The sequence below is a fragment of the Brachycentrus maculatus genome, unplaced genomic scaffold, assembly GCF_059751285.1.
Source record: "Brachycentrus maculatus isolate JH-2025_06_01 unplaced genomic scaffold, ASM5975128v1 h1tg000089l, whole genome shotgun sequence".
In the NCBI taxonomy this organism is placed as follows: Eukaryota; Metazoa; Arthropoda; class Insecta; order Trichoptera; family Brachycentridae; genus Brachycentrus; species Brachycentrus maculatus.
Window position 1 is genome coordinate 118,378 of NW_028280843.1, and position 19,123 is coordinate 137,500.

A 19,123-nucleotide genomic window follows, 5' to 3' on the forward strand; every position below is an offset into this window, starting at 1 on the left:
GCAACTAAGGCCAAATGTTGGGAGGCATGGCGTTATTCTAAAATAGCACGAGATCGTATCGAATAAAACGAAGATAAGGACTAAATTCACGTACGATTTGAGGGGGTTCTCGTAATTAGGCTACGCGAGGGGCCACACGTGTCTTCACCTACAATTTTTTGGCAGGCCTGGAAGCAGTTTCTGGATATATTACATACTAAACGTGGTTTTATCAACGTCAATTGTCATTTTATATAAATGAAATCAAACGGAGCTATTTTTAAAACATCGAATAATTTAAAAACTTCGAAATTCATATGTTTCAATGAACTTTGGTTTTCGAAAAACATTAACCTATAGAGTGCGAACCGTCGATAGATCGACTCTCTATTAATGCGAATAAAGTGCGGAGCGTCGGAATATCGACTTTTGCGCAATTTGATTTAGGTATCGACCTGTACGGACGTGTCTTAGGACGCACATGTATAACGTTTTAATAAGTTAATAACATTTTTAAATAACCATTTAAAATTATTTTGGTGTGAATTTAACATTGATTTTTGTATTTTTTTAAGTAAAAGTTTTTTATTTCTACCTACAAAATGTCAAATTCGTCAAGTAGTGATGATGAAAAGCAATTAGCAATTTATGCAAAATATGTGAGAATAAGCTCAGCACTATAAGGGTTAAACATTATGAAAAACGAATATATTTTGTTTGAATACACCTTTTAATTGTAATTATTTAACTACCTTATACATTTTACCTAAATGTTCTACATAGTTAATCGAATAAATTACTTCATAATTAATTTTATTTTGATATAACGGCTAGATGAGTTGAATTGAAGTGAATCTCAGATTCTAACTCGATATTTTTGAGTTGATTTTTTTAAAATTTCTAAAAACATTCTTTAAAGGGAAGAGATATGAAGAAATTAAATGTTTGGTAATGCTTATTATACTAGGTAGTTACTACTACTACTACTGACCCTTATCCACACCCAATGGTGAATAGGGCACTGCATCAAATTGAGGCAATGTTTATTCGATTGTTTATTATATGCAGGCAAGATAAACAGTCTTGTGCTTCAGGTACCTGTCCAGAGTAATAATAAATAAATAGTAGAGTGAAAAAACAAATATTTATTTCGACCGGAATTGAACCCGGGGCCCCCAGTACGATGGCCAAATGAACTAACCACTATACTTCTATGTTGGATTACGTAGTTAACGCATTATATTCTTCCCGTGATTCCAACCCTGGTCTTATACCATATATTATACATATATAATATAAAAAGTTTAATAAAATTAGAATCTCTACCTGTCGACTAAACCTTTAAGTACAACGGATGTGTCCAGCAGTATCCTCCATCCTTCTCGTTAAAACATGGCTTCTATATTGCGTCCTGTGTCTGAATACACTCTCATAATTCAGATAATGAGATGATAGTTCATCAAACGGCGGGAGATTAATATATGAAATCGATTAACAACTTCCTTCTCTGCCTCTGCGTTAGTGTCATGTTCCTGAGAAAATTTCAAATCTCATTATAAATATATGTTAATGACGCATAGATGAGAGAATAAATGGATGAAGATCTTCGCAATAAACTTTATAAAATTAAACAACTTTGTTTTAACCATTTTTTTATAATTAGTACACTTTAACCACCTGAATTTACTTATGCGCGCGCGGCTTCATACTGTTTTTGGGCGATTCCGTTCGTAGTTGTTATTTGGAGTTGCTACGAAATGTACAATAAAAATAACATTTAGGAGTTTTTAAATCATATTTTTAAATCATATTTTTTAAATCATATTTTCATATGGTGTACGGAGTGTGTGAAAGTTTTTGGTAAGGGAATGTAATTAACTATGAGTATTTTAATGTTTTAGAATTTAATAAACCCTGATGATGACAAGGCTCTTGTCGAAACTGGTTGGTTAAAGTATACTTATGATAAAAAAGTGATTAAAACAAAGTTGTTCAATTTTATAAAGTTTATAAAATGTGCCACAAAGTATCTGCGAAAAACATTCAAGAAAATTTTCACAATATTTTGAGTGAGCCAAAAATTATTCTTCACATTTTTTTTCTATCAAATACTGGATTATTCACCCTTCGGGTGATATTATAATATGTCTCTTCATTATTGTAGGTGTATTTTTTAAACGATACATGTTCATATCAATCATTATCATTATCTCAAGTTAAGACACCTTTGACAATTTTTCCTGAAAATTTCTAAATTTGCTCCTCTTAGGAGTTATATTTATCAAGATTTCTTACGAATCTTTAATATCAAGAAATAAAAAGACGGGAAAAGAATCTAACATGAAGGTTTCTGCTAGTAAAAAACTCCATAGACGTAAGTAATATGTAGTAGATGTTTTCAAATAAAGCATAAATACAATTGACGAAAATTTTAGTAATGTGGTTGTAAATAATGGGTAGAATAATAAATGTTGCAGTGTACAAAATAATCTTCATAAAATAAAACATCTTTGTTTTTAACCACTTTTTTATTGGTACATTTTTTCTCCAACCCTTTTAATGCCAAGACTTCCATATTTTTCTTTATCTATGTTGAGGTATAAATAGAAAATTATTGGGATAAATATCTTTTAATGCTGTTCTATCTTAAATGCCGATTCTATGCCGATACCTACTTTAGAATGATACTACGGCATTGTTTTCTGGGATATTTGTTTAAATTTAAAAATGTATTATGATTAATTTTTTAAACTGTTAATTTTTATTAGATTCGTGGGATGTTAACATAATAAACATAAATATGGGATTCCATTATTAGATTAAAAAGCTTCGTCACACGTACGATAAGTATCAAATCGTCGAATTTAAAACAGTATTTAATTCAAATTATCATGCAGATAATTAAACGGTTCTCCGTTTTTTATGTTTAAAATAAACATTTTAAACCCATGTTTTTTTTATTTTATCTCAAACCATTGTAAATTACGATGATAAAACTGTGGGGTTATCGTAAAATAAAAACGAACACACCAACATTAAATTAACGTCATGTATACAAATTCACTGGTATCGTAAGTTCACTCGATATGACGCATTACATTGTGTAGATTTGTTGCGAAAAATGAAAAAAAACTCCAATATTTGTAAAAAGAAGATTTTTTTTAAAAACAGTATTTTTAATAAAATTTATTATCTTCAACAGTTAGGTAGGAAAATTTATTTAAAAAATACTCAGAGACGTAAATCAAAAAGCCTGAGATTTAAACATCGTCACTTGAAATTGTATTTCTCTAAAATATAAACATCAATACATTTTTTCGCCATCAATCACTTTAGTATCGTTTTGTTCTGTACAGATTCTGAATAAAATATCGACAATAAGTCATAAAATTTTAGCAGTATTTTATAATATGTTATGAACATTTTTATTGTGTCCGAATAATTAATCAAAAAAATAAATAGGAATTGTTTATTGAGAATTGTTTGATATTGTAATACGAAAAAGGTGAAAAGTATAAACAATATTTGAAGCACCAACTTCGTGTTTATCTGTTTTATAACTTACTGCCTATACCCAGTGCTTCTGTGCCTCAGTCTGGTTTAAAGGAAAAATAATAAAATATAAAGCACTCATTATAAATATATGTCATTTTACAATGCTTACAAATCAATGAAAATATAAAAAATACATGAAATTACAATACCATCGACGACATTGAAAATTCCAAAAAAAATGACAAAAAGCTCGCTGTCCACCATTATATAAATATAAAAACGCTCACGTACTCGAATGCAAATGCTTCGTTAAAATTTCAAATAAATTGGTGAAAAACTTTAAAAGATATAAGATTTTTAACAAACGAACATTTAAATTTTTATTTATGTAGATTAAGCAATTTTACAGAATTTTACAGATTTTACAGAAATTTCACAATATTAACATTTTGAATGATATAGATGACATGGGTTTGATGAGACGGAAAAACGAAAGACTACCAATAAAAAATTTCATGCAATATAAATTAAATTACATCTAGCTAATGAATAGTCTAAAAGTTTAAATTGTTTAACCGTTTATCGAATTTAAGATGTCGAATGGTAAATTTTGTGATCTTAAAGGAAAAGCGAGGTTATTGTGATATTTGCCATGTCATATTATTTTGCATCAAGATATATTACATTAGCAGATACAAGATCGGGTATTTTGTATAAAGAAGCGGTTCACGATACCAGAATGATTTAATTTCCGGACCAAAGTTATAAATAACGAACTCGGAGTTACGAGAAACGTGTCTTCATATTATTTCGTTTTCTTCTCTATTTCCTTTTATTCTTAGTGTTTTCGTGGAACTTATTTACTTTTATTGCTTTAGTATTTTGACAATACACATTAATCTGTTCTCGAAATGTTTTTATCAGAATACTTTTACAAAAACAGGAAGTTCCTTAGCAAAAAGACACCATTAGTTCGTTTTAAAAGGTGTACATTTTCACACATTAATAATAGCGCTAGTTATTTTTCAGTTTTTCATTTGAAAATAAGTTTTGATATAGGAAGCTAAAAATATCAGATTTAGGCACGTCTCATTTATCTTCGCGTCCCAACTGAATCTAAATTTATTTTCTCCCCTATTTGTGACCTCAATTTTGGTGACAGATTTTTCACTGTGCGCACAAAACTTACCCCCATACGGTCAATGAAATGTAACAAGAAATATCCGCACTTAAGTATTTAATCAAAACTTTATTTCTTTTCTTTTCTTAAATAAAGCATTTCCTTTTAGTAAATGTCATATGACTTAAATAGACACTTACGTTAGTGAATATATCGCCTACTTAGAAAACAAGGGATAAAAATTGCCTTAATAAATTGTAAAATTGTTCATTCTTCTTCTTCTTCAAACCGTTATCCGGACCTTATGGTGCATAGGGCACTGCATCATGTAAAAGCAGTGTTATCTTGATCGTTAACACATGAAAGAAAGGTGATCAACACCATTTAATAAATATTAAAATTTAAAAAATCACTTGTTTATATTTTACCCTCCCCCCCCCGCTTGGGAATCGAATCCGGGACCTGAAGTTCGGTAGCCGAGTGTGCTAACCATTATGCTATCGAGGTGGAGTATAAATTATAATTTTAATAAGAATTCGATTGTACTTCAAATGAGTATGTGTAACCTTATGTAAAAATAATTATGTATAGGGATTCCTACCAAATAACGTACCAACTATGTATAATTAGCCTCAAATTTTTGTCCACAGATTCTGGATATGGACCAATTTGAATTTATTTACATCAAGACTTTTTTTTATGAAGATGTCTATTAAGAAGTCTAAATAGATTTCTCCTTTTATATTGAGATACTAATAAAAAAAACTCCAGTGTGGTACCAATCCAGAATTTATTGATAAAATTGAACACACTCAAGATATCGTGTAAATAATTTATTTCAAATCTTTGTTGGAATCTCAATGCAACCGCTTGTAAGTCGGATCGTCATTTTGCATTCCACTTACGAACGGTCGACCAAGTATGTACTCGTAATATTGTTTGCATTTTGATTCGTCAGCATATTTTTACATCATATCCTATTGGCCTTCCTGTCGAGTCTTTTCGGCAGTTTTGTTCGTCGATGGAATCTTTCAGATTTTTCGCGAACCAAACCCTAAGATGGTGAACGGATCATTTTCAATTGCGTAAGCACTTATAATATCTCCTTGAGAAAATTTATATACGTATCCTTCAATTTACAACTTGACTTCAACAATCGTTTCATGTTGACATGTGGAGGTCATCACCAAAAAGTTATATTTCCAATATTACACAAAAAATCTTTTAAATACAAATCTTTACGGTTTTTTTACTGTATTTACTGTATTCAATTGAAATCTTAATTAAATTTGCGACCAAACGCGACCAATACTGTGTTAAACCAATATGAAATCATTAAATCGCATCAAGATGTAACAATTATACAAGCTGGAATTCCTGATTACTTAAAATCGTTTATAATGGAAATGTAACGTTTCGGTGAGGACCTCCACACATATCAAGAATAAATAATAATAAGAACGCATTTTTTACAAGATCCCAAAATTATTATAACTTTAACATTGATCATTCTAGCTCCAACATTTAAGGCTTTCAGTTATTTCGTGCTATTATCCATGTAAACATTTAGTAGATATAGTAGTCCGCCTCCGTGGTGTAATGCTTAGCGTGTTTAACTACCTGATTCGATTCCCAGGCGAGGTGAAAATAATTCTTAGTGATTTTAAACTTTAATTTTTATTTGATATTACACTGATCACCTTGCCTCCATGTAAGTAAAGATCAAGATAACACTGCGTCAATTCAATGCAGTGCCGTATGCAGCATTGGGTGCCGATAAGGGTGTAATGGGGAAAAAATATATAGTATAACAGCCAAGGCGACATCACACATCCCTGTTTAACACCTTTAGAGATGTTAAATTAGGATGAAAACGAACCACTTATCCTATGCAAGCAGTGCTATCCTCGTACAAGACTCCAATGCATTGCAGTCTTGTGCGAGGCATTGCAATATTTATCCAAGGATAAATATACTGCTTACTCCATACTGCGATAACTCCTCCCATAGTTTCGTTCTTTCAACTCGGCGGCTTCTGCAAATCTACAAATGCGCAGAAAAGCTTTTGGTTTTTCTCTAAAAACTTTTATGTTATATTTCGCAAAGCAAAAATTTGATCCGTACAACCTCTCCCGTTCTTAAATCCACTCTGAACATCCCATACATTGCCCTTGGATATGATTTATACTCTTTCTATAAGGATTCGTCCATATATTTTACTAACAGCACTCAAAAGACCGATTTTAATATTTTGGTAAAGGTATTGTAGTTCTATACATTATAAGTTGATAACACCTTAAATTTTCGAAATAACGCTAGCAAAGGTCTTCCAGGAATCCTAACAATAGTTTAAGCTCGATTCCTTGTTTTCAATATGACTTATTAAAAAAAATATATAAACAGTAATTTTGGTTTACAATTTATTCATCTACATAAAACTTAATTCAAAATTTCAAATTTACTACAGTTATTCACATATTACTATGAATTTTTGACACAACGTTACATTCAAATACGCATGTGTCTATATATTTAAATAAAAATTTCAATCTTGGTTTGTTCAAAATCTTCAATATTCTTAAACCTGCGATAGGTGTGACAGGTAAAATCATGTTTTTAAACAGTAATTTTTTACCACAATGGCAGCGCCTTCTGTTGCACGTAACAACAAACAAACTCAATTATAATCGTTTCTCACTACGGACACCGTATTTCTTGACAGCTGCTAAAATATTGGATACCCGCAAGTATTTAGAAATTATACATTTATAAATGTGTGCTTTCTATTTTATTTATTTTTATTTAACCAGACTGAGCCACAGCAACGCGTACTAGGCACCAGGGTGTAATTAGTATAATATTACTTAAAAACAAATATTTTTAAACGTTTACAGCTACATAGTTTATAATAATTTATAAATAATAATAAAAATTCTGTTGATAGTTTCATAAAACTAATGTTTTATTTGAATGTTTAATGTCAAAATAAATGGATCCAGAACTGTTCTGTAAACGGCTATTGTAATAAAACTACTAATGTATAACAGTGAAAAATTCAGTTCGACAGTAAAATTAAACCGAATCAAATCTCAAAACAGCCTCTAAACGCCTTTTTATATTTCCCGTTATAATCAAGCTGTTATTTATGTAAAAGAACTTTTTTTTTAAATTGTAATTATTTAAAATATATAATTTATACATTTATATGTACCTTTTCACCCCTGAAGATGACAAGATGCTTGTCAAAATCGGTTGTAAAAAAGTACCAAAAATAAAAGTGATCAAAAACGCTTCATTTAAAAATATTCATATTCAAACCCTTATCCGCACCCTATGGTGCATAGGGCACTGCATCATATAAACGCAGTGTCATCTTGATCATTGACAAATGAAAGACAGGTGATCAGCCCTCCGCTTCAGGTACTAGTCCAGGGTTATATTGAATAAATATTACAGTGAAAAAATAACCAATATTTATTTGACCCCCCCTGGGAATCGAACCCGGGACCTCCAGTATGGTAGTCGAGCGTGCTGACCATTACACTACGGAGGCGGACATTAAAAAATACTAACGGAAACATTTGTAATAATACGGATAATGTTTTCTCCTTTGTTTCTTTTAAACGTGATTACCTATTGGGAATATTATAAATGTGACATTATGTATGTAATATATTTTTTTATATATAAATAAAATGAATATTTTAGTTTTCCACGAATAAAAGCAAAGTAAAAGTTATGAATCTATACCACGAAATTAAACATTTATTTGGAATCCCTGGTTTGTAGTTATTTTTTTGTCACAATTGGTTAATCTATTCGTTTATAGTTTTATTTTGATTTATAATATGTCATATTAAAAATGATTTTTATATTTATTTTCATTTATAAAAATTAAAATAATCTTTTTTTACTTAAATATAATATGATGCCTGCCAATGTCTCGCAGTAGATCATAATACAAAATAAGTAGGTAATAAATAAGATTTACTTGGTAAATTTGGTTAAATATACTTCTGTAACTTATAGCTTCAAGATAATATATACACCTTGAGGGCTGAGGGCTGACCTACTTCCTCAAATATTTTATATATTCTTTTAAGGCTTCCGACTTATATTTTCTCCGAGTTCAAAGCAGGTACATAATGCATTTACCTGTTCAAACTCATTTCCCTATGAAATAGAAAATGGTCCTTCACGCGCAGGTTTTTCTCTCATTCGTAGAATTTCATTCGGCTCGTGACAAACGATGAATATTTGAGGAACCTTTCAGGGTTTATTGTCAATTCACACAATTTTCATGTGCGCTAAATAGATTTTCTTGATCTTTCTGAATATCATTATACTAAATATTCAGTTTTCATTTTTTTTTTTTTTTCTTTTTTTATATTTAAATCAACCCCTGATTCGAGTCAACTAAAATTTTTGTTTTTTATAATTAACAACATTAAAAAAAGCAAAATTTCTGTTCATTATTTTCAAAATTCCCTAACAAGGCGAAACAACTGTCACAGATTTTTTTGTTTTTTTCTTTTTAAATCATGTCCGCCTCCGTAGTGTAATGGTCAGCACGCTCGGCTACCGTTCTGGAGGTCCCGGGTTCGATTCCCAAGGGGGGTGAAATAAATAAAAGTGATTTTTTCACTGTCATATTTATTCAATACTACCCTGGACTGGTACCTGAAGCGGAGGGCTGATCACCTTTCCTTCATGTGTAAACGATCAAGATAACACTGCGTTTATATGACGCAGTGCCCTATGCACCATTGGGGTGCGGATAAGGGTTTTATTATTTTATTTTATTTTTTTAAATAAAATAATCTTCTTTGTTTCAAATCATTGTTTGAATAAAATATTTTTACTATAAATAAATATCTTAAGTATTTATTACTTTTGATAGTTCTTTCTTTATTTTTTATCTAGCATATTCAGGAAAATATTTGGTCCTGTAGAAAATAATTTCACTCAAAAATATTTATCACGTAAATACACGAAGATTCTTAAACCGAAAGGTAGGTGCTGCGTTGTAGTCGTGGGTTCAAATCCTACCGATAGCAAAATGAATTCAAGAAATATTTATTTTTAATTTGTCTGGGTTTTGTACTGTATTTTTCATATTTACCTGTTATTTCCTTAATGTACGACCTGCAGACAAGTCTCAAAAACAGAGAATTTGAGAATTAGCAGGTTATTTTTTTAAAATATAATTAAAAGACACCTTCACCAAAATATGTGCCCTCGGCACGGGAAAACCCAGGGAGGGTACATTATTGTAAAAAGTAATTATTTGTATCATGAAATTTTAGTTGTTTGCTTCTATTTGAATCCAACTCAGCGTGTAACGATATAAGCTCGTTGCAAAATTAGCATATTGATTGTTAATTCATTAATATAAAGTCGCCTTTGAATACACTGAGTGAAGAATTCAAATTAAGTCTTTGAATAAAACTGGATGTAAGAAAATTCAGCAAGTTTGTGAAAGGGCACTAATAAGGAGCCTTCTCTCCATCTGCGATACCCTAATTTCGTAAAGCTAACAACTTTTTATCTTTTAAATCCTGAAGAAATAAAATGTGAATCCTGCAGGATAAAAAGGTTTTACCCTCAATCTTTTTGCTTTGCTGATGATTACATTCATCTCACCGCTCAAGACTTTGCACCAAGAAAATGTCATACTGTTAAGACTCTTATTTAAATGATGTGTCACAAGTTACAATCATAAATGTGAGGCATTCATTGCCTTTTAAAAAGAGACTGTTGAATATGAAATATGAGCAAAACACAACTAAAATAATCTCAAAGCGATTTCTGGATCTAAGAATGGTACTATTGGTCATAAATCTCTTGAATTGCCTTGAATTGTATTTATAAATATACTATACTATAGTATCAAAATGCTAAAATTTCACATTAAAATGATTGTGGCGTTAAATTGTTGGATGAAAATATTCATCAATTTTTTTTTACAATACGAAGAACTACGTATAAAAATTGTAGACATATAGCTTTTACGTTTACTCTACGTCAAATTGTTCGTTGTATAAAAAAATCAATCTTTTTTTTTCAATCGACCTAAATATGTTCGCTAAAGTTCAATTACCTATTCGTTTCAATATATGGCCATGTGTACTGGAGTGTATACTGTACAAGTATTACGAGGAATCTCAGTTATGTTCTCAATGTCTTTGCCAAGATTACGATTCCGATGAAACAAGAACACTGTAGCAATGTCTGTGTATTAACATTCACGTCGTGTGTCGAGTGTTCAAGTATGATCATATACACGACTACATTGTACAGTGGACAAATCAATACCTTAAAGAAATGTGTCGGAACATCGAAATGGCGTTTTACATAGGAATAATATAAAACTTTCTACACCAGTTTCTTTTACACTTAACATATATTTTAAACAAGCGAAGGAGATCAAAATTTCTTTGAAATAAGGGTTTTTAATTTTTTTATTTGTATGCGGTTATATTTCAACAAGTTAAATCTTCGATTGTTATGTATGTATGTATTATTGTGAATTGGACTTTTTCTGTAATAATAATTGCTTTTGTGTGGTTTAAAGCGATGTTTTTAATGTTGAACACTACAAAGTCATTCTCGAGTTTTATTGAATTGTGTTCTTAATATAAATTGGAAATTTTTACTCCTTACCTTTCGATAACCGTATAATCGTTTCGACGAAAACTTATTTTTTCAAAACAAAAACAGTGTTTTATGTTTAAAAAAATCGATATCATTAAATGTTACCTGGGTTTAAAGAAAATTAAGTTGCGGGATATCAAATACCGGCCTTAATACGTTTTAATACTTCTTCCTCTCTCCCTTATATGCCTCCAATGGTGCATAGGGTACTGCATCATATCGACAAAGTGTTATATTGATCGTTAATTGCACGAAGGCAAAGTTATCAGCCCTGAGATTCAGGTATCAGTCCAGGTGATATTAAATAAATATGAAAGTGAAAACCACCCATACTTATTTTGATTCCCCTGGGAATCGAACCCAGGACCTCCAGCACGGTAGCCAGATACGCTAACCTCTGCACTACGGAGGCGGACATTTATATCCTACACTACTAAAATAAATAACAGACATAATTTCTCAAAAAGACACCTAATTTTTAAGTTTAAGCGATCGTAAAATTTCAAGGTTTTCAAAAAATTGAAGCTTTAGTGAATTGATAAGTCCGCCCGCAGTACCCCACTCTTCCCAATTCCCGAACCTTTCTGAATGAATATATTTTCCGTTCCGGTAATGGTAACGTGATGATTTAGGGGAGCAAAAACAGCTACCTCCTCTGTTCGCAGCAGAAGTGCTCAGTTGCCCTGTTTAATGAATTAGATCAAAGGTAATGAGCCCTATCCCAACCCTTATCAATCAGGCGTAAGTTTCGGACCGGGAGTCCCATTATGACCGGCTTATTACTATTGTTCCCAACAAAATACCCCGTGGATTCCACTATTAATATTAAACTGTCAAATAGCAATACTCAATTTACAAACTAATCAATTAATTCAAATATCGAAAAACAGATTGGTGTTTAGAGACTTCATTATAAACTTTTGTGTCGCTCACTCCTTTCAAGGACGTCATAAATCAAAAAACTTGATTTTTCAGGGGAACGTTTTTAAAGTTGAAAAATATTATGCAATGTATTAAAAATAAATATCAAGCCACTAATTGAACTTTTTACTATGCAACAGATCATTTTAGGTAAAACCTGAATGTTTTTTCTCAATTTGAAAAATATTAAGGATATTTAAAAAAAATATTAAACAATACCTTTTCTTCAAAATGAAAAAACAACACTTTCTGCCCTGTAGCGGGTAAATATTAAGTTAAAAATATGTCTCTTTTGCTGGGATATAGTACATTTTCTGGGCATTCCAAAAACATGCACAACTGAAAATTGACGATTTTTGATTAATGACGTTCTTGAAAGGAGTGAGCGATATATACATAAAAAAACTTGATTTTTTAAGGAGATCGTTTTTAAAGTTTAAAAATATAAACCAATGTATTAAAAATAAATATCAAGCCACTTACTGAACTTTTTACTGTGCAACAGATCTTTTTGGTAAAACCTGATTGTTTTTTCTCCATTTGAAAAATATTTAGTATGTTTAAAAAAATAATTAAACAATACCTTTTCTACAAAATGCAAAAACAACACTTTCTGCCCTGTAGCGGGTAAATATTAAATTAAAAATATGCCGTTTTTGCTGGGATATACTTAGTACATTTTCTGGGTATTCCGAAAACAAGCACAACAAAAAAATTACGATTTTTGATATATGACGTTGTTGAAAGGAGTGAGCGATGTGTCATATTTAATATTTGCTCGAATTGTTTTTTGATTTCCAAAATATTTTGTGTATTCAAATGTTTTTTTTACAAACCTGGGTTTGTCCACTTGGGAGTTATTTACATTGACATCTCAACATTGAAGTTGTAAATATCTTTTATGTGACATCTTCTACTACATGAGAGTTCTCGGCACTATCTATGGTTAAGTTGAGAAAGTTTTTTTTAATCTAGAAGAGCCTTTCATGAAAATAATGTATGAATCATACATACATATCAACAACTATCGAAATTTGAGAAGTGTGGTGCCAATCGTGGATAACCGTAGTGAATATTTTACGTTAAGCCCTGTAAATACCCAGACTTCCATAATCTTCATCTTTGTTGAGATGTTATAAATTTTCTCGAATTTTATTTTACAAAATGGACGCAATGTGTCAGAGTTAATTTAAGCACGTTTTTCACAATTAATACGGCCATAAAGTAAAAAGAGTTTAATATACTCTCTTTTATTTTGTTACTCGATACGCATATAATAAAGGGCATTTTATTTTACCAGAGTGACAGAAGAATCCTTTTAATCCATGAATTTCCCTTCCCTTACACAACTGGATAATATCCCCAATTACTCACATCAAACTCATTTCGTTGTAAAAAATATTATTGTAAAAAAATCTTATTAATGTAAAAGTCATTCAACGGCGAAACATAAAATAGTTTTATATTATCCACTGACACTTCGTGATGGAATTGAATTTTAATATATTATTAGATTGAAACCAATATTTTTAGCTTTTCCACTCTATTTTTATTTGACCAGCGACCGGGTTTCGTCGTTACCGACATCATCAGACTGGTACCAGTTTGATGATGTCGGTAACGATGAAATCAGGTCGCTGGTCAAATAAAAATAAAGTGGAAAAGCTAAAAATATTGGTTTTAATCTCATAATATAATAAAATAGTTATAAGATTATTTTTTCAAGTTGTGGATACCAACTCCTGCATTAGTTACGTATCGAAAAGCATAAATATTACTTGGGCTAGGATTCGATTTTCCCGTATCGATAAAAACCATAATAACGTTTATGTGAAATGAAAGGGGAAGAAGGCAAATATTTATTTATGTTTTAAATATTAAAATTAACACAAATTTTTTAGAGTCTATTTAGAGATTTTTAGTATTTTTAGAGTACTGAATCGTGTTTTATTATTAAAAATACATTTAAAAAAAATTGTGACAATTTTTTCGCCTTGTAACTACTGTAAAGTTATACAATTCGAGGTACTTTAGTAATTGTTTTAACATGTGCAGTAATAATTATGGGAGAAAACAACACTTGAGGGTAAGGGCAAGTGATATGAAAGCGAATAGTAATACTAAAATGTATTTAGTGCCAATAGATGAATTATTATGAAATATACACAGGTGGATTTTTCAAAGCTAACGTAAAGACTGAAAAACGTAGCTGAAGGTCATGTAATTTTTTTCTATTATATTATTGTATTAGCTTCTCGGACTTAAAAGACATGAATCCATATAACGTCGGAAAAACCCTTGAACGTGATAATGCTTGCAGATATTTATCAATTTATTTTTTTTATTTACATACTTAAAATTTCAAATGTACAAAAATGTATCCTGTGGATTTTTCATGCTCAGGGCACATTTTACAACACTTGTTTGATAAATTATTTATGAGATGAAATTGTATTTGAAAATACAGACAATGTTTTTGATTGGACACATATCTCCGTTTTTTTTTAATCATAAGTAGAATGGTGGATATTAAAGTAGTACATACAGTGAATACTTTGTCTCAATTTTTTGAATATTGAAAGCATTAACTTTGTGGATCATATTGATATATTATTTCGAGAAATAAAAAATACTTTGTGTTCTGATCCACTCACATTTTTATTAACCAACTAGTTTCGGCAACAACCTGTTGCCCTCTTCAGGGTTTCATTAATAAGTAATAAATGAATACAGTAATAAATAAAACCCTGAAGAGGGCAACAGGTTGTTGCCGAAACTAGTTGGTTAATAAAAATGTGAGTGGATCAGAACACAAAGTATTTTTTATTTCTCGAAATAATATACTTTGTCTAAATCTTCAAAAAGGTACGAAAGAGAGATTACAGAGCTGGACCGGGGAAAAGGAGACAGGGATAGAAATCAATCTAAACTGTGACATATTATCAAAAACGGTCTAACGACATGTAATCATAGATGATGTGGCCAAATCAAGCAGTTTATTTCCACCATCATTAATCTTTTATATGATATTATATTGCCGAATAGGTACCATTCATTCAATGACGACAAGACAATTTTTCATATTTATAAAAATTTTGTGTTTCTTGTTAGGAAATTTGTGGATGGAAAGTGGTAAAAAAATAATCGCTATTTATTCAATTTTTAAAGTTTAAACATTTATTAGTAAGTGTAAAATAACTAAAAACTATTTATCATGTTATGTAATACATATCTTTTAACGATTGATTTTTTTTGTTTTCAGATCGATTTTGCTCGAGTTGTGGGTGAAATAAAGGTAAGAAAATAATACAAACAAAAAATCTTATAGTTTATTATTATTTTATTCTACGACACTGGATTATTCACCCTATTAATGATATGTCAATACTTTATGTAGGTGTCTCAGCTTGAGATGAAACAGCATTTTTTTTTATTTGATAAAATATGTAGATGATGAAGTTGATAAATCCATAATATAAAATATTTTACAACATTTTGAGTGTGTCCAAATACTTGTTCACAAAATCTGGATCATCTCCAATTACAGGAGTCATTTTCATATTATTTTTTGACATCTCATCAAAGGTGAAGAAGAATATGGAAGTCTGGGCATTTACGGGGCTTACGACCGTCATAGGCTGGTTTAAGTGATCACTTTACACACGTGTAACATTCACCAATTCTACCCATTATTGACAACCACACTGCTCAAATTCTTGGAAGTTCTATATATATGAACCAATTTAGAAACCTTGTTCATGAATCACTAGAACCTTACTAGAGACATCTATTGGTGAGATGTAAAGAAGCTTTTTTATTAGGCAGAAACTCTTATATTAGTATGTGAGATCCGAATCCTGGATTATAATCACACACATGAGAAACGCCAGAAAATACCATTTTCATTTTTATTATTAAGCTTATAATTTGACCAGATAATTTATTTACAACATTTTGAGTGTGTCCAAATACTTGTTCACAAAATCTAAATGCCCAGACTTCCATATTCTTCTTCATCTTTGATGAGATGTCAAAAAATAATATAAAATATTTTGTTTATTAAAAGCATTGATAACTTTGTGGAATGGTAATAAAACACTTTCCTTACCATCCACTGTTTACTTTGTGTAAAACCACTTTCTTAAACTCTTTAAAATTTCTGACTATCGGTTTCGGGAAATCATTCCATCATCTGGTCATCAAAATTAAAATAAAATTATTACTATGTTAGTAAATTTTTTTTTTCTTTTTTGTACAAATGTCAAATCGTAATAATTTAATTTTAATTTTAATAATTTTAATGTTTCATTTTATTTTTATTTTAATGGCCTGATGATTGAATGATTTTCCGATTGAACCGGTAGTCACAAAAAAGTGTTTAAAAAAGTAGTATTACACAAAGAGTAAACAATGGATGGTAAGAAGTGTTTTGGTGTTTTTTTCATAATATAAAATGTGACAATAGAATACAGATTTTTTTTAAACTTTTATATATTTTTTTATAAAATTATCATCAGTTTTAATAAAAAAAATACGAAGATTTAAAACAGTTAAAAAGGTAACTTTATCATAAGCGAGTAATGTTCGAATATTGTAGATATGAAGATAAAATGGTATTAGGGAAAGAAATGAAAGGTATTTTTACAGCGTTAAAGGTATCGATTGGTACAGGATGTAGCGTAAAAGTTGCAAAAGCGCCATGCGGATATTGTTTTCCGCAATGTCAACGAGGAAACGGAAATTGACACCCTCTATCCACTGTGATATTATTGACCTCAACCTAAATTTTCAAAATGATGCTACCTGAGGAAATGTATACAGAAGTGTAATTCAGATACTGCGCACATATTTTCGAATTTGCGAATAGCGAAATATCCCAGTATATTTATTCACTTATTTATTTCATAATATGTGAAAAAAAATATAGATTAATTTAGATTTTTTTATTATTTATATCGAATAAATGGTATATGAATTGCTTGAAAAACTTTACAAATCAAAATTTGTGATTGTCATAAATATGGTGAAAATGAATGAAAAGAAAAATCACACATATCTCATTAGTTTAATTTTACGACGCTCGTTGGAATACATTTTTTTAGCAGCTGTCAATAAGCACACTGTCCGCCATGAGTAATGATTTGTGTTGTTCTTACGTTCAATAGATGGCGCTGGCATTGCGGTTGAAAGATTTTTTTTTACCTCTCACGAATAATAACAGCAACGAATGCAAAAATTCAAGCCATCGGTGGATATCTCTAGGAAATTGATTCTGAACAAAGGAACGTTAAAATTTATATTTATGTATTTTGACAAAAATATAACAAGAATTTTGACTCACTCAAAATACAGTAAAATCTCGATATAACGGACTTATTGGAGGGAGTGGGTGTCCGTTAAAGCCGAAAGTCCGTAAAATAAATTTAAAAGTTTTTTTTAGAAAATATTCACACTTTATTAAGATATAAATAAATACTACACAACATAAACAATTTTTTATGTATTGTCTTCGAACACTTATTATGAAGTGACTTTGCTGATTGATATCGAATTAAGCATGTAGTTATAATATTAACAGGACGTTTTAAAAATAATAAAAAAATATTTCACCGAATTTTTCGTCCATTATATCCGAAGTTCATTAAAAATAATTCCGTCATATTGAGGTTTTATTGTGTTGTATATACATAGTTTTTATTAATAAGCGATTTATCGGATGCGAAACGTTTCAAACGAAATATTGAATTACAGACAGCATCCTTTAATTTTGCAATGTCTCCAAATATACCAGTCATTCCCCTCTTTGCTTTGGTTACCCCAGGGTTTAGCTCCTGCGCGCTTCATAAAATACAATACGTTATTATATAAAGAGTGTTGTTCGTTTGATCCCTGATTTTGCCGGATTCTGCAGTATCACTGTTTCGGCGTTATCCAACATAGTACAGTAAGTCCTCTACTAACGTGATAAATTCGTTCCAAATATTTTCGCGTAAGTCGAATAATCGTACAAGTCGAAAAAAAATATTTGTGATATTATTTATACATGTTTTATAATAATATGCGCTAGTTTTAAAGGAAATCACTACATATATAAAAAAATAATAGATGTATGTATTATTTAATCAGATGCGTACACATTATTTATGAGTAAATACATAGTCCACCTCCGTAGTGTATTGGTCAGCACGCTCGGCTACCATTTTGGAGGTCCCGGGCTCGATTTCCAGGGGGGGTCAAATAAATATAAGTGATCTTTTCACTCTTATATTTATTCAATATAACCCTGGACTGGTACCTGAAGCTGAGGGTTTATCACCTTTCCTTCGTGTGTTAACGATCAAGATAACACTGCGTTTATATAATGCAGAGCCCTACGCATCATTGGGGTGCAGATAAGGGGTTTGAAATTGAATTGACATAGTTACATTTAAGTTCACTGTACTTATTTATTATTTGTATTCCTCTATTTTTGGTAATTATCGAAATTATCTTTCCCTATCCTAAGTATCCTACCTGCAGAAAAGTTTTTGTAGATTTTGTAGGTTAATTTAAAAAAAGTGGAATGTATCCCGAGTGCAACATACACGTAACTAACAAGGAAGAAACATAAATTATTAATTAGTCCTTAATCGTATCCTGTGGACAGTACACACGGAAGGATCAGTGCCGTTTCTCTCCTTTTCTCTGACACTATCTCATAAAAACAATAATTTATGTAAACAAATGACTTTTGGCGGTTTTTTTTTTAAATTGGTAAGTACGAATTCACGTATGTCGAAATCACGTAAGTTGAGGTTTTACTGTATATCCCCCTTCTCGTGATTGGTTCCTCGCCTGGGGATCTTTGTCCCGTGCAGTGGGTTCTACCATTTTGACGAAGTGATAACTTTGCCAGACTTTCGTTTATAAGCGTAATCAAATTACGAACGTCGGCTGAGATTTTTCATCTTTTAT

General features: G+C 30.6%; 1 protein-coding gene across 1 annotated transcript in view; it reads left to right on the plus strand.

Annotated features, from left to right (window-relative positions):
- LOC148310670 (uncharacterized) overlaps positions 1-19,123 on the plus strand; it is a 117,349-nt gene that overhangs the window by 41,373 nt on the left and 56,853 nt on the right. The window contains exon 2 of the mRNA XM_088258014.1: positions 15,432-15,464. The gene's annotated coding sequence lies outside the window, so the exon portion shown is untranslated. The remainder of the gene's footprint in view (positions 1-15,431; positions 15,465-19,123) is intronic.